General features: G+C 42.7%; 1 protein-coding gene and 1 long non-coding RNA gene across 4 annotated transcripts in view; one reads left to right on the forward strand and one right to left on the reverse strand.

Annotated features, from left to right (window-relative positions):
• The window catches only part of LOC121282201 (differentially expressed in FDCP 6 homolog), a 282331-nt gene that overhangs the window by 234313 nt on the left and 20174 nt on the right, over positions 1 to 27844 (reverse strand). The window lies entirely within an intron of this gene.
• Positions 1 to 27844, forward strand: part of LOC121282202 — an 86960-nt gene that overhangs the window by 16962 nt on the left and 42154 nt on the right. For both annotated transcript variants that reach the window (XR_005944013.1, XR_005944012.1), the window contains exon 2: positions 22522 to 22623. This is a non-coding gene — a long non-coding RNA (uncharacterized LOC121282202). The remainder of the gene's footprint in view (positions 1 to 22521; positions 22624 to 27844) is intronic.

Below are 27844 nucleotides of genomic sequence, written 5' to 3' on the forward strand. Positions count from 1 at the left end.
TGAAAGGTCATTGGCCCGAAATGTTAACTCTGTTTCGCTCTCCACAGATGCTGCCAGACCTGCTGAGTTTTTCCAGCCACTTTCAGTTTTTATTTCAGATTTCAAGCATTTGCAGCATTTTGCTTTTGCAAACTTGTTCTTGGGGGTACAGGGCACAATTTCAAAACATGCAGAAAATTTGAAACTTTCAAATCTAATAAACAGAGAAAGATGGTAAGAGAACCTCAAGAGGACATGGACAGTCTAGTGGAATGGACGGACACATGACAGATGAAATACAACATAGAAAATGTGAGATGATATATTTTGACATTAAGAATGAAGAGAGACAACACAAACTAAATGGTGGAACTTTAAAGGGTGTACAAGAAGAGGGAAACTTGTGGGTGCTTGTAAACAGGTATTTGAAGGAGGCAAGGTGGGTTAACAAGGCAATTATTAAAGCATATGGGGCCTTGGGTTTTATAAATAGAGGCACAGAGTACAAAAGCCAGGAATTTATGCTGAGCCTATATAAAACAGTGGTTCAGCCCCAGCTGGAGTATTGTGCCCAATTCTGGACACCACACTTTAGGAAGGGTATGAGGGCTTTACAGAGGATGCAGAAGAGATTTACTAGAATGATTCCAGGGATGAAGGAGTAGAGTTATGTTGATAGGCTGTAGAAGCTGGGATTGCTCTTGTTAGAGCAGGGGAGGCCTAGGGGAGATTTCCTAGAGGTGTTCCAATAGAATAAATATTCTATTTATTTGCTGAAAGGTCGATAAGCAGAGGCAAAATATTGAAGTGAATGGCAAAGTACCAGAGGCAACATGAAAAAAAAGTGCAGTTAAAATAAGAATGCACTGCCTGATGGGGTGGTGGAGATCCACAGAGAAACAGCATTAAACTATTTGGTGTACATTAACATCACTGATATTGCAACATTGCCAGCTAAGTGAAAAGAAAGAATTAACTTCCAGTTATAGAATGCCTTTGATAAGTTCAGGATGTCTCGAACAGGCACTGAAGTACTTTTGAAGTCTAGTCAGTGTTTGAATTGTACCAAAGTATGCCAGCCAATTTGTGCAGAGCTAGATTGTGTAACAGCAATGAGTTGAGTGATTAGATGATCTGGGGGTTTAAGTGACCTTGGCTGAAGGATAAATATTAGTCAGGACAACAGGAGAACTCCGCTGCCTTTCTTTAAATAGTGCCATGGGATCTTTTACATCCACTTGGCAGAGCAGATGATGTCACGGTTCCAATGTCTTATCTGCAAAATAGCACCTTCCACTGTGCAGCATTCACTCAGTACTACAGAGACTATGTTTTCAAATCTCTGAAGTGGAATTTGAATTCTCAACTTTCTGGCTCAGTGGGTGCTATCACTCAATCAAGGCTGACATCAGAAAAGCAATAAAATGACCAAAAGAAGGCTTAATGGCTGTGTCTCAACAAACCTACTCGGCTCACCAGGGCAGTAATCCATAATCTGGCATTGTAATGTCTGTCGCGTCCAATGTCACAATTCAATTTATAAAAAATTCCTGTGCACTTCTAACCGGGGCACCAAAATGTCATCAGTTATTAAAGATGGCCCTTTGCGGGTTACTCATATAGTTGTTTCGCTTCTCCTGCTACCCTTGCAATTATTTAAAACAGACAAACTATCCCTTTTGGTAAAGTATTGTACTCACAATGAAAATATTCCTACCAAAGCTTAATGAATGGCATAAATAACGTGGCTCTCAAGCAGTGCCCACACTGTTTAAGTATCACAGGCTAGTCCAGGAAGGAGGTGACCTTGTCCAATATTGTCACATCATTTGAATATTTTTCTAGCAGTCTAGGCACATTGTTCACGACATGTCAGAAAGCATGAACAGTGGGAGTCAGTGAACAAGTACCGGAGTTTACCAGAGACTACTGGAGTAGGCCTCTGAAATCACAAGCATTAAAATGTAGCAATGGTGTAAAGCACCAGCACTCCAGCATATAATCCTTATTTTAATTAAGCAATTAATAGACACTGGAGGATTCTCAGATAATCCCATCACTGAGGATTCTCAGATAGTCCCATCACTGAGGATATATAATAAAGTGGATTGAGTCAGAGGCATTAACTTGTGATACAGAGGGTAACACTGGTTTGCTGAAAACATGAAATATTTGAGGATTTTATCTGTGAGCTACAGGTATCTGATTTGATCATTAATAATTACGACGAATTAGTACACCATTAAGATGGGTTTGGAGAGATGGAAGAGCTGACTGATGCCATTCTGCAGATGGAGTCATATAGGAGAGGTCTTTTTAAAATTCATTCATGGGATGTGAACATTTTTTATGTAGTATAAGGGGTTAATTCTAACTGCGTAATATGTTAATTGGAGGTCTAGTGGTGCAGTGGTAGCATCCCTACCACTGGGCCAGAAGCTCCAGGTTCAAGTCCCACTTCAGGACTTGATGGCCAAGAAAGGTGTGTTCATAATGTGGCAAAACAGGTTGATTATCAGCCTGTAAATCTTTCCAATGTGCCAGTAAAGAGCGGGAGAGTTTCCTGGTCAGCCATACTACAGAAGGTAACAGCAAACCATAGCAGTGCTTTGCCAAGGACGACCAATCCAATGGAAGTCTATGGTCGCCATCTCCCACTTAGGGCATGGTATGGTACCTGAAGGAAGAGGAATATGCTGATCAGATACTGTGTACATCATCACAGGAAGTGATGCAATATCACATGGTTTTGCTCTCTTTCTCTTGCAGCCTCATGTAAGATGCAGCCAGCACTGTAAGATATTTCCCAATAAAACTCCTGATTTCCTTACCTCAGCAGACTCAGTAAATACTCTGTATTAGTGAAATAATACCAAGAATACTATAGCTGGCAAGCTCAACAGTTGTGGCCCATCCCCAATCCCCTTTGAGAAAGTGCTATGAGCCACATTCTTGAATACAACAGTGATTTGCTAGGCCATTTCAGAGGGTGGTGAAGAGTCAACCACATTGCTGTGGGTCTGGAGTGACAAGTAGGCCAGACCAGGTAAGGATGGTTGATTTCCTTCCCTAAAGCACATTACTGAGCCAGATGTGTTTTTACGACAATCTAGGAGTTTCATGGCCACCATTACTGATTCTAGCTTTCTTATCATTAATTCCAGGTTTATTTAATTAATTGAATTTAACTTCCCCATGCCACCTTCAGGGCTTTGAGCTCATGTCTCTGGATTAGCCATCCAGGTGTCAGGAATACAAACAGAACTGTCCCGGTAGACCGATCGTGTCAGCTTGCTCCTGCCCCACAGAACTCATCTCTCATTATCTTGACTCCCTTCTCTCTCCCTTGTCCAGTCCCTTCCCACCTACATCCGTGATTCCTCTGACACCTTACGTCACATCAACAATTTCCAGTTCCCTGGCCCCAACCGCTTCCTCTTCACCATGGACGTCCAATCCCTCTACACCTCCATCCCCCACCAGGATGGTCTGAGGGCCCTTAGCTTCTTCCTCGAACAGAGGCCCGAACAATCCCCATCCACCACTATTCTCCTCCGTCTGGCTGAACTTGTTCTCACACTGAACAATTTCTCCTTCAACTTTTCTCACTTCCTCCAAATAAAAGGTGTGGCTATGGGTACCCGCATGGGCCCCAGCTATGCCTGTCTCTTTATGGGGTATGTGGAACATTCCTTGTTCCAGTCCTACTCTGGCCCCCTTCCACAACTCTTTCTCCGGTACATCGATGATTACTTTGGTGCTGCTTTGTGCTCTCGTCGGGACTTGGAAAAATTTATTAATTTTGCTTCCAATCTCCATCCCTCCATCATTTTCACATGGTCCATCTCTGACACTTCCCTTCCCTTCCTTGACCTCGCTGTCTCAATCTCTGGTGATAGACTGTCCACCAATATCCATTACAAGCCTGCCGACTCCCATAGCTACCTTGACTACAACTCCTCACACCCCGCTTCCTGTAAGGACTCCATCCTATTCTCTCAGTTCCTTCGCCTCCGTCGCATCTGTTCCGATGATGCTACCTTCAAAAACAGTTCCTCTGACATGTCCTCCTTCTTCCTTAACCGAGGTTTTCCACCCACGGTCGTTGACAGGGCCCTCAACCGTGTCCGGCCCATCTCCCGCGCATCCGCCCTCACGCCTTCTCCTCCCTCCCAGAAACATGATAGGGTCCCCCTTGTCCTCACTTATCACCCCACCAGCCTCCGCATTCAAAGGATCATCCTCCGCCATTTCCGCCAACTCCAGCATGATGCCACTACCAAACACATCTTCCCTTCACCCCCACTGTTGGCATTCCGTAGGGATCGTTCCCTCCGGGACACCCTGGTCCACTCCTCCATCACCCCCTACTCCCCAACCCCCACCTATGGCACCACCCCATGCCCACGCAAAAGATGTAACACCTGCCCCTTCACTTTCTCTCTCCTCACCGTCCAAAGGCCCAAACACTCCTTTCAAGCGAAGCAACATTTCACTTGCATTTCCCCCAACTTAGTCTACTGCATTCGTTGTTCCCAATGTGGTCTCCTCTACATTGGAGAGACCAAACGTAAACTGGGCAACCGCTTTGCAGAACACCTGTGGTCTGTCCGCAAGAATGACCCAAACCTCCCTGTCGCTTGCCATTTTAACACTCCACCCTGCTCTCTTGCCCACATGTCTGTCCTTGGCTTGCTGCATTGTTCCAGTGAAGCCCAACGCAAACTGGAGGAACAACACCTCATCTTCCGACTAGGCACTTTACAGCCTTCCGGACTGAATATTGAATTCAACAACTTTAGGTCTTGACCCCCCTCCTCCATCCCCAGCCCCCTTCTGTTTCTTTCCCCTTCCTTTTTTTTTACAATAAATTATATAGATTTTTCTTTTTCCCTCCTATTTCCATTATTTTTAAATATTTTTAAATCTTTTATGCTCCCCCCACCCCCACTAGAGCTATACCTTGAGTGCCCTACCATCCATTCTTAATTAGCACATTCGTTTAGATAATATCACCAACTTCGACACCTATGTGTTCTTTTGTTCTGCCGTCTGTGACATCTTTTGATGATCTGCTTCTATCATTGCTTTTGCCTACAACCACACCACCCCCCTCCACTTCTCCCGCCGCGCCCCCCCCCCCTCCCCCACCCCCACCCCCACCTTAAGCCAGTTTATATTTCAACCCTTCCTGGGATTCACCCAGTTCTGTCGAAGGGTCATGAGGACTCGAAACGTCAACTCTTTTCTTCTCCACCGATGCTGCCAGACCTGCTGAGTTTTTCCAAGTAATTCTGTTTTTGTCAGGAATACTAGTCCAGTAACATATTGAGGGCATGGTAGTATAGTGATTTTGTGCTCAATAGCAATAAGTATTTAATATTAAGAAATAATTCTGCTATTGCAAGTCAGGAGTTTCCTGACACCAGTGACAGAAGTTATGTGAAATTCCAAGAAAAAAATAAGCAAGAGAAAAATGGAGATTTCCCAAATCCATATCTAATAACCAATTTAAAGGAGTGCTAGAATGTCCTAAAATAAAACCAAGATTTTCCAGAGTTATAATGGAAAGAGGTTTGGTGGACAGAATACAATTGAAAAACCTAAAACAAAATATTGTCACAGAATAAAAATAGATTAATGATAATGGGTGGAATTCTACACACCCCAGGGAGCAGGCTAGCAGATTGGGGGGTGAGTGCGAGGGTGTGTGCTTAAAATCAGGCGCAATGGTAGCACCTGTTGCCTACCCACCTCCACTGGTGTTTTACTAGTGACGGGAGAGATGTCAGGTGGCCTGCTCGTCCATGGGCCAATTGAGGCCCTTAAATGGCCAATTAATGGCTGGTAGGCGCCTGGGCCATGCGGAGAGTTCATTTGGTGCCTTGTTGTCGAGCCAGGGAATGCCTTCCTGTTAGCGCACCCTGTGCCCAAAGGAACCCACCACAAAGTTAGATTCTACCCTCTAATGTATTCCCCACCCCTTGACCTACAAAAAAACCACACCGCCACCCCCCTGCACCACTCTGCTCCCACCCCCCCGCGCCAAACTCCTTCACTGGGGCCTGCCAATCTGACCCGGCAAAATCTCAGACTTGACATCCGTGTCTGGCTCCATGGCACCTTCTCGTGGCGCTGCTCAGACTGGAGAAGTGCCAGCTATTTGATCGGCTAGCAATTCTCAGAAATGGGACTTCCTTCCAGATGGGTGCCAGTGGCCCACCCTGACCTATTTAATGGCCTGGCAGCTGTAAAATTGCTGCGGGGCATAACAGCCAAGTAGAGGTGAGCTCACCACTGACTTTTAAGTTGGGGTGGGGGGCATCACTGCTTCTGTGTAAAATTTCTCCCCAATATTTCGACTCCAGTTCTGCCTCTAAAAACAGCTGGAAGCTCTAATGAAGGGTCACAACCCTAATGCCAATCAGGTTTTCAACTTCAGATGCTGCTGGACTGAACAGCCGTCCACTTTCAGCATTTTCTTGTGTTTGGATCACATTTCCGACATTCAAATTTCCCTCTTTGTATGTCAAGAAAATGAAGAATATCATAAAGGTGGAGGGAAAGGCAATAAAAAAGAAATTCACAGCAAGTCTGGATAATATTGTTTAATTGCGAGATGGAGTATTTTTCATCGTACTGCTGGAGGATAGAGTTCTCAGGTTATTGCACTCACTATGCCTGTTAGCAAAGTAGTATAACTGAACAAGGTACTGAAAATAGAAATCTGGGGCATATACTTGTTGCAATTATTCCATTTTACAGAGCAAAGGCCAGGGCAACAGGCCACAGTGTTCTCTGAACACATCTAGGCTTAAAGGTTCCAAAGAAGAGTTTTATTGGACAGGAAACATTAACTCTGTTTCTCTCTTCACAGATACTGCCAGACCTGCTGAGTTTTTCCAGCACTTTCTGTTTTTATTTCAGATTTCCAGCACCCACAATATTTTGCTTTTATTTCACTCTTAAAGGATTTCTTTGAAACATTTCCAAAAAGAGATTTCAGCACTTTATTTTACTCTCAAGTTTTTCAAGATGTTGCAAAGCATACTGTTTATCCTAGTTAAATACAATAACAGGCTTTTAGGACTCTGCAGTCACTCACCCTTCTCCATTTTGCTTCAACAAGCCTTGGAGTGTCAATCTGTGGTTTCTTCCAGTACAGTCTGTGCTATCCATTAAGTGTAACACGACTCAATAAATTATGGGCTAGCTCTGCATCCTACCTATTTCTGGCTATCTTGGGTTTTATAGACCATCTCTCTTCAGCAAAGTTATGAGTTGCTAACTATTGCATTTTTGGATGCCTTGACACACTGTGCATCGAAGTGCTAACATACCAGGAAACAGCTGAGAGGGAGATGTATGCTTGATTATCATTTTGGTTTTTGGATCAGTTTCAGAGTAAGTGGGAGGTGGAATAATTTAGCCTCTCAATGGTGTTCTAGGATAACTCCCCCAGTGTAAGCAGGCCCCCCTGCTTTATGCATGGACATATACCATTGGAAGCTACTTTGATTCATATGGAATAGTACAGGGTGGGCCTTTGAATACGTATCATGCAGAGGGGAATTAAAAAGTACCTTGGTAAATAGACAGCTAAACTTCATGGGAGCATTGTGACTGGAGGCTAGACATGAAAACTGGTGTTTAGTTAAAGGAATATTTTAAAAATAAGCAATGAAAACAGGACTTCATTACAAATCCGGTCAAATCAGACATCTGAATAGATGCAATGTGACAGCATTTCAGCAACATGCCCAAAAACAATATGTCAGACTGAGTGAATTTGATTAGATTGTAACTACAAGTGTCCAACAACGTGTGCCACACACGCTCCGAAATCCCACAATAATCTAATATAGTAGTGGTAGCTGGCCAACTTGTAACCATCAGCAGGGCTATAAGACCTCAGTTTGTCTTTTAAATTTTACACTGATTGTTGATTTAAAAAGGTCAAAAGCTCCACTTTTCCCCCTCAAATCATAAATATGATTGGAAAGGTTGTATTTATTTCATTCCTTATTTTATTCCTTTGTGGAATATGGCACACCCAGAATTTGTTGCCCATCCCCAAATACTCTTGAGAAGGTGATGGTGAGCCGCCTTCTTGAACCGCTGCAGTGGTGTAGATACACTCAGACAGCTGTTAGGGAGGCAATTCCAGCATTTTGACCAATGGTGATATTGTTCCAAGTAAGGATGGTGGATGGCTGGGAGGGGAACTTGCAGGTAGTGGCGTTCCCAAGTATCTGCTTCCCTTGTTCTCCTAGGCGGTAGGGGTTGCATGTTTGTAAGGTACTGTCGAAGGAGGCTCAGCTAGTTGCTGCAGTGCATCTTGTATGTGGCACACACTGCAGCCACTGTGCATTAGTGATGGAGAGAGTGAATGTTTAAGGTGGTGGATGGGGTACCAACCAATTGGGTTGCTTTGCCCTGGATGGTGTCAAGTTCCTTGAGCATTCTTGCAACTGCACTCATCCAGGCAAATGAAATGCATTGAATTATGCCCCAGACTTGCATCTTGTAGATGGTGGACAGGGTTTGGGGAGATAGGAGATGAGCTATTCTCTGCAGAATTCCCAGAACCTGATCTGCTCTAGTAGCCATAGTATTTATATGGCTGATCCAATTGAGTTTCTGGGCAATGGTAACCCCTAGGATGTTGATAGTGGGGGATTCATCAATGGTAATGCCATTGAATGAAAGGGAAATGGTTAGATTCTCTCTTGTTGGAGATGGTCATTGCCTGGCACTTCTGTGGCACAAATGTTACTTGCCACTTATCAGCCCAAGCCTGAATGTTGTCCAGGTCTTGCTGCATATTGGCATGGGCTGCTTCAATATCTGAAAAGTGGCAAATAGAACTGAACACTGTGCAATCATCGGCGACCAATCCCAGTTCTGACCTTATGATGGAGGGCAGGTTATAGCTGAAGCAGCTGAAGATGAATCGGCCTAGGACACGAACCTGAGAAACTCCGGCAGCAATGTCCCTGGGACTGCAATGATTGGCCTCCAACAACCACATTCATCTTCCTTAGTGTTAGGTATGACTCCAACCAGTGGAGAGTTTTCCCCCTGATTCCCACTGACTTCAATTTGGCTAGGGCTCCTTGATGCCACACTTGGTCAAATGCAGCCTTGATGTCAAGGGCAGTCACTCTCACCTCATCTCTTGCACCCAGCTCTTATCACACATCGTAGATTTCTCTCAATACTTCACCTGCAATGAATTACTTTGAAGTATAGGAACTGCTGTTTTGTATACAAGATTGTACCAAAGGAGCAGCAAGATGAATGATCAGTCAATTTGCCTCTGCTACTGTCGTTTTAGGAAGTAATTTTAGCTGGAACACAGAGGCCTCTATTCTCATTGTCCAATCATACCTGAGCCCCTCAAGAAAGCAGACAGGACCTCAGCTTAAAACCTGTTAATAGTTCACAGTATCTAAGCAGAGAGATGTGAACAAGACCATTCTGTTTGGAGTTGAGAGTCTGAGGTCCTCCCACAGAGTTGCATCAAGGGAGGGTGACCCTATTCTGGTTCAAGATTACCTCCAGGAACGGGACTGGTGCCAGCTTCATTGAAGGAAGTCAGTGACCGTACCTCGGAACTGGCTGAAATGAGGAAGAGGTTTGTACGCATCAGGAGGAAGCCGAGGGCTTGACTTTTACCTATGTTTCTTTAGTGGGAGGGTCCTGTCGAACAAATCTAAGTTAGGAACCCACACATCCTGGGAGGCATTACTTCAAGCACCACATTCAACCATTGCCCTTTAGTGCACACGCACTCACTATGCCAAAGCCATACGGCACATCTTTCTTGCAGGTAGAGCTGGTGGTCAAGGAACAGCAAACAAAGGCCCAGACTTACACCCTCCTCTATGGGCAGTGGTTTTCCCACTGGCATTAGTAACCATAGATGGCCTCCAAAGAGACACCACATAGCATTCCATCTGCTTCAAAAATGCAAGAACCATGGACATCACCCAATAATGGCATCATGGTTAATCCCATGGCTGTGTACAAAGGTGCCAAATAAACATTAATTAAACATAAACAACTTCTGTTCAAGTAGGCCAGAAGGCTGATGAATGTTGCCTTCAGTGCACTACATTTGAGGCAATCTTGCCCCTTCTCACCACTCGCCACCCAGTAAAATCTCTGCCTTGTCACGTTAATGGTTCTTTTCCACAGGGAAAGTGAAGGCAGCCTTACTCTTTGTCAATATAATATTGACTCTTGATGTGGTGGGTGCCCTCTGCAGCCTTGAAAAGCTTCAACACAGTGACCTTCATTGCTATGAAAAGAGCCAACTCTGTCCCAGAAGTTGTGAGCGAGTCATTGTGCAGTAGGTAGTAGAACTGTGTGACACCCAGTTTTTGTGAAGCAGAAGCAGTAAAGAGAGATCCCTGGCACGTCTTTGGAATGCAAAGGAGTCTCTAAATTCAGCTGCTGGAATGGTAACAACTATGGAGAACTGCCTCCGTGCCATTGCATATGTATTTTTTGTTTTCTCATGAATTAGTCCTTTCCACAAAATTATCATCTTCATCTAAATCAAAGGCCAAAAGTCTCTCCATTCTATGGGAATACTCCCCAGCCAACCACAGAAGCTTGTTCTTCCAGACATTTGCAATGTCACCCTCAGTCTGACTACAAGAGCAGTTTGGGGTAAAAATGCCTGATTTTCTCTTCTCAACCATGTAGTGAAGAGTAAGGACTTTAATCGAACTTTATCTGAAAGCACTGAAGGTACAACCCATGTCCTCCTATTCAACAACACAGTAAATTAATGTGCTGTGCCTTCCAGCTAATTGTAAATGAAATGGAAGCTCAAGCAAAGGCTCCTTTCTCTGGCTTTCAGCTTGAAATAAGTACATAGAGAACAGGGAGAGCACAATTTCAATCCCTGAGCAGCACTGAGTTTTAGGAAAGAGTGAACAGCAAGTGAATGTAGGATCAGACTCAGCTCCCATTCCACCACAATGAAGTGGCTGTAACCAGTCACACATGAGGAGAGTCAACTTTTGAAAGTTGCAAGGAACTGTACCACAGTATCAATCACAATCTTTGGGGTGTGTGAGGGAGGGGGGGTGGATGTGGGAATGATTAGCCTCTTTCCTGCATCAAATTCCCACAATGGTGGAAGTCAAATCTTCTTTAATTTATTCAAGGGACATGGGCTTTGCTGGCTAAGCCAGCATTTATTGCCCGTCCATAACTGCCCATGAAAAGATTGTGGTGAGCTGCCTTCTTAAACCGCAGCCGTCCACAGTGCTGTTAGGAAGGGAGTTCCAGGATTTTGATGCAGTGACAGTGAAGGAACAAAGATATATTTCCAAGTCAGGATGGTGAGTGACTTGGAGAGGAAATTCCAGGTGGTGGTGTTCTCATGTAACTGCTGCCCTTGTCCTTTTAGATGGTAGTGGTCGTGGGTTTGGAAGGTGCTCTCTAAGGAGCCCTGGTGGATTCCTGCAGTGCATCTTGTAGATGGTACACACTGCTGCCACTGTGCGTCAGTGGTGGAGGGAGTGAATGTGGATGTCATGCCAATCAAGCAGGCTGCTTTGTCCTGGACGGTGTCGAGCTTCTTCAGTGTTGTGAGAGCTGCACTCATCCAAGCAAGTGGGGAGTATTTCATCACATTCCTGACTTGTGCCTTATAGATGGTGGGCAGGCTTTGGGAGACAGGAAGCGAGTTACTCTTCTCAGGATTCCTAGCCTCTGACCTGCTCTTGTAGCCACAGTATTTATATGGCTAGTCCAGTTCAGCTTCTGGTCAATGATAACCGCATGATGTTGATAGTGGGGGATTCAGTGATGGTAATGCCATCGAACATTAAGGGGCGATAGTTTCTCTCTTGTTGGAGATGGTCATTGCCTGGCACTTGTGTGGTGTGAATGTTACTTGCCACTTGTCAGCCCAGGGGCAGTCACTCTTACCTCACCTTGGGAGTTCAGCTCTTTTGTCCATTTAGTCTTTAAACTAAGGCTGTACTGAGGTCAGGAACTGAGTGGCCCTGGCAGAACCAAACTGGGCATCAGTGAGCAGGTTATTGCTAAGCAAGTGCCGCTTGATAGCACTATTGATGACCCCTTCTATTACTTTACTGGTGACTGAGAGTAGACTGATGGGGCAGTAACTGGCCAGGTAGATGCCAGTGTTGTAGCTGTACTGAAACATCTTAGTTAAGGGCGGGGCAAGTTCTGGAGCATGAGTCTTAAGTACTATTGCTGGAATCTTGTCTGGGCCCATAGCCTTTGCACCATCCAGTGCCTTCAGCCATTTCTTGATATCACATGGAATGAATTAAATTGGCTGAAGACTGGCATCTGTGATGTTGGGGACCTCTGAAGAAAGCGGAGATAGATCATCCACTCGGCACTTCTGGCTGAATATTGTAGCAAATGCTTCAGCCTTATCTTTTGCATCTGATGTGCTGGGGTCCCTCATTATTGAGAATGGGGATATTTGTGGAGTCTCCTCCTCCAGCGAGTTGTTTAATTGTACATCACCATTCACGACTGGATGTGGCAGGACTGCAGAGCTTAGATCTGATCTGTTGATTGTGGGATCACTTAGCTCTGGCTATCACTTGCTGTTTATGCTGTTTGGCATGCAAGTAGTCCTGTGTTATAGCTTCACCAGGTTGACACCTCGTTCTTAGGTGTGCCTGGTGCTGCTCCTTGCATCCCTCCTGCACCTTCCATTGAACTAGGGTTGATCCCCTGGCTTGATGGTAATGGTAGATTGGGGGATATGCCAGGCCATGAGGTTACAGATTGTGTTCAAGTGCAATTCTGCTGCTGCTGATGGCCCACAGCGCCTCCTGGATGCCCAGTCTCGAGTTGCTAGATCTGTTCAAAATCTATCCCATTTAGCACAGTGGTAGAGCCACACAACATGATAGAGGGTATCCCCAATGTGAAGGCAGGACTTTGTCTCCACAGCACCTGTGCAGTGATCAGTCCTACCAATACAGTCATAGACAGATGCATCTGCAGCAGGCAGGTTGGTGAGGATGAGGTCAAGTATATTTTTCCCTCTTGTTGGTTCCTTTACCACATGCTGCAGATCTAGTCGAGCAGCTATGTCAGCTCGGTCAGTAGATGCTACCGAGCTACTCTTGGTGATGGACATTGAAGTCACCCACCCAGAGTACATTCTGCGCCCTTGCCACCCTCAGTGCTTCTTCCAAGTGGTGTTCAACATGGAGGAGTACTTTTTCATCAGCTGAGGAAGGGGGCGGGGGTGGTGTAGTACACAGTAATCAGCAGGAGTTTGACCCGATACCATGAAACTTCATGGGGTCCAGAGTCGACGTTCAGCATTCCCAGTGCAACTGCCTCCTGACTGTACACCATTGTGTCGCCACTTCTGCCGGTGGGACAGGACATATCCAGGGATGGTGGTGGTGGTGTCTGGGACATTACCTGTAATATGATTCTGTGAGGATGACTATGTCAGGCTTTTGCTTCACTAGTCTGTGAGACAGCTCTCCCAGTTTTGGAATTTATTGCAGGGTCAACAGGCGAGATTCAGAACTGGGATCCCAGAGCATTACCCTGGGTCTCTGGATTACTAGCCCAGCAACAATACCACTACGCCTCCCCATGAGTAATAAGCAACTTCATTTGTTAGGAGTTAAGTGGAGTCTTAAAATGTCAAGGTTCTATTAACGCAATTGAGAAACCATCCATCAAATAACATTTGCTTCCAGTTTTTGCTCGAATCTGAAAACTCTGTGTGTTCGTCACGTTAAAACTTGTGTCCCCACTTAAATGGGCAAATGGGTATTTATGGCAGATATACTCAAGAGCTTTATACAGAGATTTTTTTTGTTTCAAAATATTACTATTCCATGTAACTATTGAAACATCGCTAGGGTTACTAGATAGCTATTCAATGACTTGCTGATATTGTTACTTCCTCTCCCACTGGTGGCATGCAGATTTTGTTGGTCGCCAATGTAATTTTCATGTTTTGAAGCATTGTGCAAATCTTGGTCCAACACTATTAATAATGTCACTGGGATGCTCTGCAGCAGTGACACTAACCCTGTCAAAACATTAAACATTTCATTCTAGAAAAAAAATAAGATAATACACCAGCCTTATACCAGAAAACATTGTCATTTGCAATCTGTTTTTTTTAAAGAAAAGAACCACCTTTCTAAGTTTAAAACTTTTACGGTGAAATATGAGTGTCTCACTTCTTTTATTGTCTTTCTGCATTTGAGAAGACCATCCAGAAGTCACTGAGCACATCGTATGAGATAGAAACACAAATATAGAGTTGGACTCTTCAACAGCGAGCTTAGAAAAAGAGAGGAAATATTCTGCATAAGCAATGAACTTGTATTTATATAATGCCCTTAAGCTTGGATCCCAAGGTGCTTCATAGGAGTTTATGGAACAATGTTTGCCACTGAGCCACTGAAGGAGATATTAGGAATGAGGTTGGTTATGGGGAACGTTTTGAAAGGAGAGGCTAAGAGATTTAGGGAGGAATTCCAGGGTTGAAGGCTCAGCTATCAATGGCGAAGCGATTAAAATTGCAGATCCTAAACAGGCCAGAAATAACAATATTTAAGATGTATCTCTATTTTACTTAAACTCCCATTCTTTCTCCACCTTTCAAAAAGGAAGTGTGTTAAGAACACGAGATAAACATAGGAAACAGTCCTTCAATCCACTAAAACTCATCTCCATGTAGAATTCCACCTCTGTCATTCAACTCGGTTTAGTATATTTAATTGACAGCAGAAATGAATTGTATGACTGCTGTTTCTAAATATAATGGTGCTACTAAGCAAGATCCCAAATGGAAACACACATGACGGCAGTTAACCACATACCTCTGACAAAAACAAAAATACCTGGAAAAACTCAGCAGGTCTGGCAGCATCGGTGGAGAGGAGCACAGTTAATGTTTTGAGTCCGCATGACTCTTCAACAGAACAGTTCTATTGAAGAGTCATGCAGACTCGAAACGTTAACTGTGCTCCTCTCCACAGATGCTGCCAGACCTGCTGAGTTTTTCCAGGTATTTTTGTTTTTGTTTTGGATTTCCAGCATCCGCAGTTTTTTGCTTTTAACCACGTACCTCTACCTTCATTGCAGACTTAGTACTTAGCTTGATTCAGGTTTCTCACTTCAACATTTTCAGATGCTTTCTTTTTAAAAAAGGAAAGTGTGATTCTCCATTGAAGGGTTGATTCTGTTATCTGACAGTCCCAGTGGAGCTCTTAGGAAGTCACGGGAAATCATGACCATGCATCCAGTGATTTTCCATTCATTAAAATTACCCCAACGTAAATGCCTTATAACGGGCTTCCAGCTCTGGTTGGGTATATTCCTGGAGGTTATCACATGACCGCCCACCTCAAACTGTCCCTCCCCTTTATACTCATGCCACTAGCCCATCCTCATGCTGCACCCACTATGCACTCCAGTCAGAAAGCAAATAGATTTTTCCTTTCCCAATTAGATTAATCTTTTTGGAGCTCCATGGAATGTACAGTACTATACACCCAACCACGGTTTGAAAACCCATAGTGGTGTGTAAGATATTTATATTGGGGTAATTTTAATGGATGGATAACCACTGGATGTGTGGCCATGATTTCCAGTGATGCACATCCTAAGAGCTCCTAAGAGGGACTTTCAGATCGCAGAATCAACCCTTTCCTTTTCTAAAAAAAAGCATTTGAAAATGCTGAAGCAAGAAACCTGAGTCAAGCTAAGTATTAACGCTGCATGGAGGGCAGAGTTATGAGGTTAGCTGCAATTATGTTTGGTTCCCATTAGGGATTTTGTTTAGCAGCACAAATGGTGCAACCAGTCCATGCCAGCATTTATGTTCCACGAGCCTCCTCCCATCTTTCCTCATCTAACTATTAACATAACCCTCATACGTTTGTCTAGCTTCCCCTCAAATGCATCTATACTATTCATCTCAACCACACCCTGTGGTAGCAGGTTCCATATTCTAACCACTCCCTGGTTCAGTTTCTTCTGAATCCCCTATGTGATTTCTTGGTGACTATCTTATACTAATTGCCTCTAGTTTTAATCTTCTCCACAATGGAAACATTTTCTCTGCATCTACTTGATGAACCTTTGATAATTTTAAAGACCTCTATTAGACCCCTCAGCATTCTCTTTGTTAATCTTGCCAAACAACCTTCTCATTGTCAACGTTTTAAAATTAACAAACAAAAAAGTTCAAAGAAAATTGACTTTTTTTTAATGTCCCTGTTATTTGTCCCCTGGCTAGCTTGTGAAAGTGTCCTGGAGATTAATCTTCAATTCTTGAAGACACCAGGTCTTTTGTTGAGAGTTGGCACCCGAAACAAGCACACGTGCATTGACCTGATGACTTTTGCTGTCATGACACTGCTACTGCTCTTGGCACTATTACTATGGTCTATTTTATGTAAGAATAAAAAGTGTAAATATAACTATGTAAATATAATAAAAATAAGTAAACATAAATAAAGAATTTTTAAAAATAGTTGGAATACCAGATCTGCAAAGCTTGAAGTACACAATGGTACTGAGGGTCTGTTAACTAACAAGGATGTTCAATGTGAGGTACCCCCAGTCTTTAGTGATGCAGTCAGATCTGTTCCATTGTAACACCCTGTTGTTGGGTTGAAAGTGGTCAAGCATCTATGACACATAAGGGGTTTCTGAATAGCAAAAACTTTTAAAATACAAACTATGCAACATTGTGATAGGCTCAGCACTATACAAACTGTACAACATACAAACATGTCCAAACAGGCCTTTGTAAAACATATTCTCAGATCTCAATTAAGCCAAATAAAAAATAATTAAGGAGCATCCCTTTCCTGGACTTGTCCATGCCTTTAAAGTTAACTGCTTCAGCCACAACCTGATTGATTTTAAATTTAGGAAAATGACCTAGATTTGTGAAATAACTACTTTAAATAAACTTTATAACTTCTGGGAACAGAAAAGCTCGGCTGCCATTACTTTTGCATCTCGTGCATTTCATAAGAAATTACAGGAAGCTCATGATAAGATCTCTAGATCACGAAGGGACAAACACAAAGCCTATTCTAGAATGTGAGAAGGTTATAGTGCACACATTGCTCATCAAGTATTGTTCCAGAAGCTAGACAGCCTGAAGGAGAAATTAGGGAGAATTTTTAAAATCCATTTCTTGAGTTAATGCAAGGCATACACATGGGCCAATGTTACATTTCTTAACCAAAGTGACCAAAAGATGCAGCTAATTTCCTGTACTGCACTTCCTCTGCAACGTATTAGCTGTTGTTATGGTTACAGGGATTATGACATAGCTGTCAGTTTCCGCCATATTTCTGAAATTTCTCCAGGGGTTTGTATCAGTGTCAAGTTACAACACATGCCAGGTGGAAAATTAGAGTTCACATCCACTCTTGCTTATTCTGTAAAAGATTAATAAAAGCTAAACACTTTATAAAATAAACAGTTCAGAGAAGTGCAATAGTAGGGCCAGCTCTCTGTTACAAACCTTTAACCAAATTGCATACTGTTTAAAAAAAAGTCTAAAAGTCTTACTTCTAATGCGTGGCCATCACACAAGATCCTGACTGGTGAACCAATGAAATGTACTTCAAGATAAAGGAAGGACTTGCATTTATATAGCCCATTTCATGACCTCAGGACGTCCCAAAGCACTTTACAGCCAATGAAAACCTTTTGAAGTGTAACCACTCTTGTAATGTAAAAAAAGCATCAGCCAATTTATCCACAGCAAGGTTGCATAAACAGCAGTGTGATAAGGTATCGCTGAAAAAAGAGAGAAGTGTTGAAGCTTTTCGTCTTGCACTCATCAGGACACTTCGCAAGATGATGAGTGCAAAACAAAAAGCTTTGACCTGTCTCTTTTTTTTAAGTCTGTACTACCAAATGACAACATGTTAATAGTCAGATAATCTGTTTTGGTGACCAAGGTTCAGGGATAAATGTTGACCAAGAAATCAGGAAGCATCCCCCTGCTCTTCTTCAATGAATTACCATGGGATCTTTCACCCGAGAAGCCAGATGGAGCCTCGGTTTAACACTGCATCCAAAAGACACACTTCAAAAATGCAACACTCCCTCAATACTGCACTAGAACATCAGCATAGATTTTGTGCAGAAGTCTCTGGAGTAGCATTTGAACTCGCAACTTTCTGACTCAAGAGGCGAGAGTGTTACTGACTGATCCATGGCTGGCTTCAGGGGAAGAAAAACAAACTGATCGTTTCCCCCCTGACTTGCAGTAAGTCAGAAATACATTCCATAAGAGCTGGAGTCCTGATTTTAACAGGGTTCCAACTTTGAAATGTTTGGCCTTTAAAGAAGCTTTAATTAGAAGCAAAGCAAAATATCACAGTAAGATATCCAAAATGGATTTACAACAATGAGTCCAGGTGGTTAAATATGGTCTCAAACCATACAATAAAAAAAACTATTCACAGGCAAAATACAACGGATACTGGAATTTTGAAGGAAAAGTTCGATAATGGTTGAAATACTCAGGTAGCATCTGTGGAGACAGAAACAGGGTTAATGTTTCAGGTTGATGAGCTTTCTTTAGAACTGGGGAGTGTAAGATATGTCATAGGTTTTGAGCAAGTGAAGTGGGGAGGGTGGCACAAAGAAAAAAATAGGGAAGGTTTATGATATGATGGACAATAGAGATTGAATGACAAAAACAGTTGAACTGTGCAGCGCCAAAGGGAGCGATAATGGGACGAGTAAAGAAACAAAAGATGTGTCTACAGGAGGTGTGAATGGCAGAATAATGAACAGCTGTCATCTGAAAACAAAAAAGGGAAAAATGAGAGTAAAGCCAAAACCAGCAAAGAAAAAGGAAACAAAATGGATTAGAGGTTACAGTCTGAAATTGTTGAACTCAAGGATCAATCTGGGGATTGAAAGATGAGGTGCTGTTCCTCAAGTTTATGTTGAGCTTCATTTGAACACTGCAGGAAGCCGAGGACAGAGTGGTCAACATGACAATGAGGTGGAAGATTAAAATGACAGATGACCAGAAGCTCAGGATCATGCTTGTGGACTGAATAGAAAGCAGTCACCAGTCTGCGCTTGGTCTCCCCAATGTAGAGCAGACCACATCGCGAGCGGTGAATATAGTATGCAAAATTGAAAGATATACTTGTAAACCATGGTTTCATCTGGAAGGACCATTTGGTACCTTGGGCGGTGAGGCGGGATAAACTGAAAGGACAGGTATTACATCTCCTGCGCTTGCATAGAAAGGTGCCCTGAGTAGGGGAGGGGGTGGGAAGTGGGGGGGGGCTGTGGTGGCGGGGGATTGACTAGTGGATCAGGGTGTCATGGAGGGAACGATCCCTTCAGAATGTTGAAAAGGGAGGGAAGAAATTATGTCATTGGTGGTGGTGCCAGGTTAGAAGTGGCAGAAATGCCGGAGAGTACGGAGGCTGGTGGGTTGGAAGGTGAGGTCAAGCGGAACATTATCATGGTTCAGGGAAGGGCAGGAAGAGGTGAGAGTAGGTGTACGTGAAATGGGATGGACACGGTTGTCAGCACTGTCAACCAGAGTTATGGGGGCGGAGAGGGAATCCTTGGTGGAGGAAAAAGGAAATCATATCTGAAGCACTAATATGGAAGGATGCATCATCAGAACAGAGTAAGAGAACCAGGAGAGTGGAATGGAGTTCTTACAGGGGGCAGGGTACGAGGCAGTGTAGTTAAGGTAGAGAGTCAGAAGGCTTATGGTGAATATTGATTGATAGGACATCCACAGAAATGGTGACAGAGATGTCGAGGAAAGGATGAGTCAGAGATGGTCCATGAGGATCTGAGAGAAGGATGGAAATTGGAAACTTTCCAATTTAGGGCAAGAGCAGGAAACAGCATTAACATATCAGAAAAAGAGATGAGGGAGAGGGCCTGAGTAAGACTGGATAAAGAAATGTTCCCCACGAAAGGATAACGTGCAAGAACATATAGCAAAATCTTTTATTTGGAGGAACTGAGTGGAGTTAAACGAGAAATGGTTCAATGTGAGGATAAGTTTAGCCAAGCTGAGGAAGGTGGTGGTAGATGGCGACTGGTTGGGCCTCCATTCAAGGAAGAAGCGCAGAGCCTTCAGACTGTTACGAGGAGGTGGAGGTGTAAAGAGATTGGACATCCATGGTGAAAAGTTAATGGTTAGTGCCAAGAAATTGGAAAATATTAAAGCTATGGACAGCATTGGAAGAGCCACGAATGTAGGTGAGACAGGAGACAGAGGGGAGAAATAGAGTCAAGATAGGAATGAATCAGCTTAATGGGGTAGGAGCAGACCAAAATGAATAGTCTACTAAGACAGTCCTGTTTGTGGATCTTTGGTAGAAGATAGAAGCAGGCTGTTCAGGATTGGGGGACTATGCAGTTAGAGGCCGGAAAGGGAATTTTACCAGAAGAAACAAGGTCATTGACAGTCCTGGAGATAATGACTTGATGTTCATGATCCAGGAGGGGGTAGGAAGAAGTGTCAGAAAGTTGGCTTTTAGCCTCAGCCAGATAGAGGTTAGTTCACTAGACAACAGCAACACCCCAGTCAGCAGGTTTGATGACAACGTGACTAATTTTGGCTTCACTGAATTACAGCATATGCTTTCTAAACCTACAATATAAAGTTGAATATTGCTTTGCATTGAAATCTTCTGATGGAATAAGAATTTTCCACCCTTTCTTCAGAGATTCACACAATTCACTTTAATGGCTGTTAAAATTAAGCTGCTCACAGCTACAATTCCCTCTCACTAAACCTACGTCTACATGAGCAAGAGGTGGCAACAGATATAAGATCAGCCTCTGTCCAGTTTGCTATTTCCCTGGTGGTATTGCTGCCAGGGGAAGTTGGAACACCTGGCAACAGTACCATTGACTCATTCTATTCTTTACCAACGTATCTCTGTCTCCGTACCCAAAAATCTCCTCACCAGCAGCATTTGGATGTGACTGAAAATCATAAATTAAACAATGCAGAATTATTAATAACACAAGGCACAAAATCATAGCATTCTGTTATTATCTTGATAAAAATGGCACCCAGCACTCCTATTTCACATACACTATAGCATACCTGTAAATTAATATTGAGTATGTCTTCCGAAAAGAATCAAACAGAACATGTGGAATTTATGTAAAGGAATTAGTAAAACTTGTGGATTTGAGAGATAGCGGAAGATGTATTGTTTACACAATTGATGTCATTGATGTTAATTGTGCAAATTTTCATCTCTTTCTTACTTGCAAACAATTTAATATACCAATGTATAAGTTGCATCCCCAGGTTTTACAGCAACTCAGTTTTATAAAATGTTAAATTCCAAACATCTTTACAGATTCTTAAGACAACTTCATAAACTCATAGAAATGTACATCATAGAAGGAGGCTATTCAGCCCATTGTGCCTGTGCTGGCTCTTTGAAAAAACAATTGTGCTTAGCCCCACAGCCTTTTTTCTGTCTGTAACCATGCAAATTTTCTTCTCATTCTGTATGCCCAACTCCCTTTAAAATTATTTATAAAATCTGCTCCATCACCTTTTCAAATAGAGCATTCAAGTTCCGACAACTGAAGTGAAAACAATTCTCATCTCCTCTCTAGACCTTTGCACAGCCTTCAGGTTCTTTGTTCACTGTTATCCAAAGCTACAATTAGTTCACCAGACCATCTTCCTTTTGATTGTCTTTTGCCATTATTGCGTAGGCTGTTTACTGAGCAAACCACACCAGTCTAGTAGTGGAATTTTTAATACAATCTGTGCACGTTGACCTATATTGCAAATCCCAAAACTAATACAAAAACATTTTAACTCTGGAGGCAGTAGAATTTTGTGTCACAAGAGCTCACTGTGAGCAGGTATGGAATTCTGCAAAGCCCTATATATTTCTTCTCTCCTTAGCCACTTTGCCCAATTTTATTTTGAGTTTCTTTGTTTTCACTGCAGTACTCCACCCCCGCGCCCCCCCCCCCCCCCACCCCCCCAAACTCTTCCTTCCTCTCTTCAAGCTGTTGACTCCTTTTCTGGGATCCAGCACCATGAGAGGGTTGCCACCCCTTCAGGGTTTACCAGAAGTCTCCAGAGGTTGAAGATCAATCTCCAGGGCACAGCTGTGTGCAACCCTGGAGAAATATCATCTGGAAATTAAAAAGATTAGGATTTTTCTTCTCATTCTGTTTGAACATTTCTCTTTACCAGATATAAAAATATTGAAAATAGGCAAAGAAAAGGCTGAATGGCTGACAGTCAAGCATCATCCAATGACATTTTGCTTTCCAGTTGGCATAGGAAGCTTGTACATCACAAGGATGAATGTGTTGACTGATGAATGGCTGTAGCGTGAATGTAAGTCATGTGACGAAACCTCCAGGAATACATTTAATCACAGTTGGCAACCCTATTCCATAATTGCTCTAATATCACCCAAAGGTGAGTCTTGAGAATGAATGTCAGCCTAATCCTGTCCTTATCTAACAATAATCAATGTGTCCTTTCTGCAGAGATCACACAATAATGATCAGTGGTTGAAATCCTGAGACAATAGTCTCTTTCGTAACCCACAGATGCTGCTGAAAATTGCCGTGCTCCTACTGCCAGTCCAGGTAAGGCCAGCTAGCTTTGTATCTTCCAGATGTGTATGGATCAACCACTCACTGTTCTCTCAATGAGTCATCAGGCTGGGCCCCTCTCAGCCCTTTTGATGTAAGAGTAAGCAAATATTATATTACATCAGTGAATTTCTTGAAACTCTACATACTTGCCTAATATCTATTCAGAATTGACTGATAGCCTCACGCAACAATGCCACAAAACCTTCATAAAAATCAGTGCCACTTATATCCATGAATTTAACCAGGAGGCTGTCCACCACCTTTTTGATATCCTCTCTGTATCTGGACCTCTGTTACAGGAGGAGACAACCAAAGTAGACAACTCTGTGGCCTCGCACGGTCAGCACTGGCATTGAAGTAGGCCCAGAGGTTGAAGCCAAGCCATTCTCCCACTTGTCACTTTGGTGTTTGTTCAGCACTCTGCCTGATGGCTGAGGTCAGCACCTTATTGATGCTGCAGAAATCAGTCTTGCTTTCTGATGCATAATAGTTTGCTTTATTTGAATTCTGTATTAAAACTTGAAAATCAGCAATTTTTATGCTATGCCATATAATGAACCAACAATATATCAATTCAGTGCCATTCCCAAATAATATGGTAATGTCGACTGTGGCCCACTGTATAAGGCAAACTTGTATGTATATGGTGAGGCAACACTACAACGTTTTGCCACATCAACAAGTGGGGGAGGGAGGCTTATTGCACTTCCTTTATCAAGATATAATCTTAATAGCACATTGGTGGTATCTAGGCCACAGCTATTTTCTCAGCTTAGTTTTTAGCTGAAGCATTCAACAACAGAATGACAGATGCTGCCAGTGATCTCAACAATTATTGGTGTAGGTAGAAGCTCTACCCCAAAAATGTTCAAGCTATTTTTCAAGAGTTTAGTCCATCTGGGAATAAATCAATTTGCCTCTCCTAAAAAGCCATAGGCTCCCATGTTCCTGTTCAAGGAGAGAGGCTACGGTTGGTTTAGAAGAGGACATTCTCTCCTTTGCATAATGTTCAATGTAGCCACCATTGAAACTTGTTTAAGTGTGTAAATTTACATTCCTTACATTATTGGTATTTAGTTTCAGCTTATAGAATTAATGAGTGGTAAACTCTTATTGTAAATAAGCCAAATTTGATTTGGCATCCTCATAGGCAGCACCATTGACACAACTGGAATTTTTAACTATAGTCTCTTCCCCCAGTTTCATTTTGGTCAAACTGTAATTGTCCCATTATTTTATCAGCTGCCATATAAATTGCAACAGGACCATTGTTCCCAATGCATTGATACTGTACTTCCAGAACCTTAAATTATGTTGCTCAATGAGCAATTTATGTAGTCTAGGTAAATTATTTTCATCCTACAGTACAAAGCCAAAGGCACACTGGTGGTTAAGCGGTGGATACCCACTGAATGGGTGAATGCATGTTACACTGTTGTGACCTTGCGAGGCAGAAGTTCAATGAGCAGTTAAGGACCCTCCCACCCATTCCAAAGCTGCTTCCTGTGCATCTCTTAGTCAAGTTCCAACTGAAAGTATATGGAAGGCTCCCACATACAAAAATCTTTGCACAGTTATGAATCATTAACTGGCTGGATTTTGATTCCCCCATCTTTCGCTGGTATTATGGTTTTTATGCAGGGGCCAGTCCTTGTGCATCTTTGATGAGTAGTATCTAGAATATTTAGCAACAGAAAAAATGGATTACTTTATAGGGTGGTTGTCAATCCTTTTGTGACATAACTTCTCTATATATCATGATTTGACCCTGGAAACCCTTGAAGGATACTGTTCCGAGGTATGTAGGTTTACATGATTATTTGGTTTGAGTTTAATTTAAGGTCATGAGAATTGGTTCAATGGCGCCGATTTTGAAGTTAAGAATAAGGTAATAGGAACAATGCAGCAGGGCCAATCAGAAGCACCATGACAACATTTTTAATTCCAAGGAAGTATCAAGTCAGGCTACAGTAATTGGAGGATCTATATCATTCAAAGAATGAAGGTAACTGGATAGAATAGTTAATTTTTAATTTTTTTTGTGTTTTCACATTATGGCAGCACAAACACAAAGATCAATAGCAAGTCTTGCTTCTGCAAGATTTTCGGTTCCAGCTTGGAAAACACAAGTCAAGCCCATTCCCGACTTCCAAAGCCCAAGTCCACCTCCAAACTCCATTCCCACCATACTTTTGTCTCCAAGAGATAGGGGTGGAGGGGTTTCAAGTTTTGCAAGCTGCAATGCTGTGTGGGAGGAGTGTGGGTGCAGAGGGCCACCTCAGTTCTCGGGGCAGCAGCCCAGCTCTCAACAACATTCATATGTCCCCTAACCCTCACCCCACACCTTCTCCGACCCAGCCTCCATGTCCCCTCACATCCCCCATGCCCTCCATATATCCTCCACGGCCACTTGCTCAGTATCCACCACAGGCAGACCTCACAATGTCTTAATTAACCCCCCTTTTCCCAAGTTATAATTAATTTTGTTCTGAATTATTATCTCTAAATGCTTCCCCACCACTATGGTTAAACTGACTGGCCTGTAGTTGCTGGGATGATCGTTGCACCCTTTTTTGAACAGGGGCATAACATTTGCAATTCTCCAGTCATTTAGCACCATCTCTGAGTCTAAGGAAGATTGCAAAATTATGGCCAATATCTCCAAAATTTCCACTCTCACTTCCTGCAGTATCCTTGGATGCATTTCATTGGTCTTGGTGCCTTATCAACTTCAAGTACAGACAGTCTATCCAATACCTCTTCCTTACCAATTTTAAACTCTTCAAGTGTCTGAAGCATTTCCTCTTTCACCATGACCTGAGCAGCATCTTCTGCTTTAGTAAAGACAGATGCAAAGTATTCATTTAATGCCTCAGCTATGCTCCCTGCCTCCATACATAAATCCCCTTTTTGATCTTTACTCCTCCTATTGGTCCTACTCCTCCTCTTACTACCCTTTTACTACTAATATGCCTAAGGAGATTGCATTCTCTTTTATGTTAGCTGCCAGTCTCTTCTCATGCTCTCTCTTTGCTTCTCTTATTTGCTGTTTCAATTCCCCTCTGAACCTTCTACATTTGGTCTGGTTCTCAGTTCTATTATCCATCTGACATCTGTCTACTTCATCTTAATTTCTATCTTGTTTTGTCACCAAGGGAGCTCTGGATTTGTTTGCCCTATCTCTCCCCTTCGTGGGAATATGGCCCCATCACACCTGCTACCTTGGTATCTCAGTGCTGCTCAGCTACGCAATGCCAGAGGGTATCACAAGCAAGCCGTATTCTGTCCTTAATTCAGATTCAATTACGGGCACTTTTCAGTTAACATCAGGAAACAATGGCTAGTGATCAGTGGTCAATACTAATGATTTTTTCCTCCTGGTCTGTGGGCAATAAATCAAGGTGGAGCATTCTTAATATTACTTCAGCTGAGAGTGGTTTTACTCATCTGTATGGGTCAGTACCATATTGTGGGGTCAATTTATTTACTGAACATTCGCAATTTATAAAAATAAGCACCAAGATGTTTTGGCAGGTATCAAGGCAGGAAGAAAGTGCATGCAAGGGTGCAAGTTCACAATGATGGAACCAGGAAATCAGTAAGGGTAACTAATGAATATATTTAAATATCCAATTTGTTATTGCAGTTGTTTATAAAAAAAAAAGACCTGCTGGACATCAAAAGAAATAAGAATACAGTTTTGCTTATTCAAAGAATGCCCTTAACAAAATAGGGTTGTGATCTTACTAAGAATGGTCAAATAAAAGTAGGTGACAACACTTGAGTGTGGTGACACAATGGGCAGCTCATAATGCAGACCCACATGAATGGATGTGCACTGATGCATAAGCGTAAATCCAGGCAAGAAAGCTGAGCCCACAGAAATAAGAATGTTCTGATTAACTTTGCAAAATACAGATTAAGCTCACAAGTATGGTTCTTGTCATTTGAACATTTTTCCTTCATTTAATTTACTGATGTTTCAGATTTCTGAAATGTTTTATCAGTGAGAATCTCTCAAAATGCTGTTCAGGACATGGAGGAAATGCCCTCACTGATGGCTTTAGGCAAGCAAGAGATCAAGTTCTAGTGAGGAACTTGGCACATTTGGGAACTTAGGCCATATTTGTGCAGAGACAGAGGGGCTCTGCATCTTAGCCAAAATGGCACTACAGCCCCGAATCCACAAGTCCCACCCTGTATCTACCACCCACCTTTCTTGTCACGGGGGACAATGAGGGCAGGATGTATTTTGCACACGTGCAGTTCACGGAGGCAGTGGCATGTTTAAAAGTGCAGTTGCCTTCACTCAGAAGCAATTTTCATCACCCATGTTTCTGAAACATGACTTATGGGATTTACGAATTTGAGGAATAGGTCTGGACCTACTGGAGAAGTCAGATTCCCTTTTGGTGATATCTAATACCCTTTTGGGATTGTTGAGAGTAGATGTGAATGTGCATAAAGGTGGACAAGGTGTGTGGAACTGTCAAGCTGTCAAACCATTTAAATCCCCTGCTCTTTAAATTTTTAAAACAAACAGCCTGCTATGACTCTCAGTTGAAAAGAAACAGGTGCTTACAATTGCAATAGCTGTTTGTTGACATAAACCTGAGGGCAGTCATTATAGGATTAGTGTTATCATTGTAGGATTAGTGCTGCTTAACTGCTTCCACAACCTATATTGTCACAGTGGGTGGGAGGGGTGGGGGCTGTAAGTTCACAGTTTGATTGACAGCTCCAAATTATAAAGTGATTAACTGTCTTTGATGTGGGGCTATGAATACAAATGTTTTTTTTTCATATGGGATGAAGTACTTGAAGGGATTTAAATGTATTGAATTGGCTTTTATCAATGGGAGTGTGTTTCAATATAGTGAAGTCTGTAATTGATAATTTGAAATTTATTTTATTTCATTTCAGCATGGTTCCTAAGTCTGCCCATGGTGGATACTGGCTGATTTGGGATGGAGGCTGTAACGGTAAAGGGTGGTGGGTTGGGTGGGGTCATGGGTTGGCATGAGTTCACAGTAAGTTGGCATAAGGGCTATAAGTGGCCATGGAGATCATAGGTGGGCATGAGTTGATATTAAGTGGGCATAGGGGCTCTAATGGGGCTATCAGGATGAGTGGGGGGGGGGTCATGGGTTGGTACTAAGTTGGCATAGGTGCTATAAAGGGCCATGGGGAGTGGATAGAGGGGTATAGGTTG

This window comes from Carcharodon carcharias, chromosome 9 (genome assembly GCF_017639515.1).
Source record: "Carcharodon carcharias isolate sCarCar2 chromosome 9, sCarCar2.pri, whole genome shotgun sequence".
In the NCBI taxonomy this organism is placed as follows: domain Eukaryota; kingdom Metazoa; phylum Chordata; class Chondrichthyes; order Lamniformes; family Lamnidae; genus Carcharodon; species Carcharodon carcharias.